This window comes from Tauraco erythrolophus, chromosome 5 (assembly GCF_009769465.1).
Source record: "Tauraco erythrolophus isolate bTauEry1 chromosome 5, bTauEry1.pri, whole genome shotgun sequence".
In the NCBI taxonomy this organism is placed as follows: domain Eukaryota; kingdom Metazoa; phylum Chordata; class Aves; order Musophagiformes; family Musophagidae; genus Tauraco; species Tauraco erythrolophus.
In genome coordinates, this window is record NC_141469.1 from 55,102,950 (window position 1) to 55,104,319 (window position 1,370).

The following is a 1,370-nucleotide window of genomic DNA, read 5'->3' on the forward strand; positions in this document are numbered from 1 at the left end:
TTTTTTTGGGAGGAGGAGAGGGAGAATATCAAAGAAGCGTAGGGAAGGAGCCAGCGTACTACTTTTGCAACTGTTTCACAAGACACCTTCTGCTACCTGGAGACCATGATTAGTCCTGGAGATTGAGACCTACTTCTCTACAGCATCTGGCTATATTTACATTTGACAAGCATAAAACTAGTTTTATATGAAGCCATTGGTTGGCAAAACAAAACAGCTATCAAGAAAACATTGCAACTATTGGTGTTTTTTTTCTCCTAGAAACCTTTTTCCCTACAATTTTTTTTAAGAACAAAGTTCTAGGCTGCCCCTCTACAGGAAGGTGGCATTCACTGTGTGTTTATAAGCAAATAAGCAGGTTGTAACAGTACCTTTACTCTGACACCAGATATAAACAAGATCTAAATATAACTTATGTGGATACTATGGAATGACCTCTACAGAACCAGACTTCTTTTATCAATGATATGCATCTCATAACAAATTAGAGAACAGAAAGACTAATCCCAAAGTCCCCCACCCAGCTTCCACATGGTCTTCAATAAGAAAGCTAAACAACTGGAAATATCTGAAAACCTACAATGGACTGACCTTGTAGAAGACAAAGCTTTCCCACTTTGCACTGAAAATATCTCATTAGGCAGGAAAAAAAAAAAACACACCACACCACCCAGGCTTACTATATTTAGATGACAACTTACCTACAGAGTACCCCACACCAGAGAAAAGGCTGGAGGAATGCCCACATGCCAAGCTGCACCGCTGAAATGTCACACATTCTGTTAGAAGGGCTGCTCTAATCGCTGCAGTTCATTACCTTTGCTCTTCTCAAAACTGTTCTGGGTACGTTACAGTCACTCCTCTTGAGGCTCCACAGCACTTATTTGTCTAAAAAGTGTATTTTTACACATGTATGGTTCTGAATACACATCACTGTAGGATGCCAACAGTTCAACTTACAGGAGACCCTGCTAATAAGATAGATGGGCAGAGAGGGAAAGAATTACAATCCTGACTACCAATAGGCTAGGACGTGAAAAAAGCCACATACTAAAAATAAAAATAAAAATCTAGAGACCCCAAGTAATACAACAGGCATCACTGCCTAGTGCTTGAAGCACCCAGGCTACAGGGCAAGCAGGGAAGCTACTAGTCCAATACAGCAACAGAGCATAGTCGATATATTTCTTGCTAATGTAATGGCTAAAGCTACAGTACCTTTTTCCATACAGGCAGCTCTTAGCAAGACTTCAGAAGGTCTAATGGTACAGCTCCTCATCTAGGAAACTCAAGACAGCTGCTATTCAATTATCACCTTGCAATTAAGCTATTAAATGAACCATCAGCTCAAGCTAGCTGAAATTTGGAAC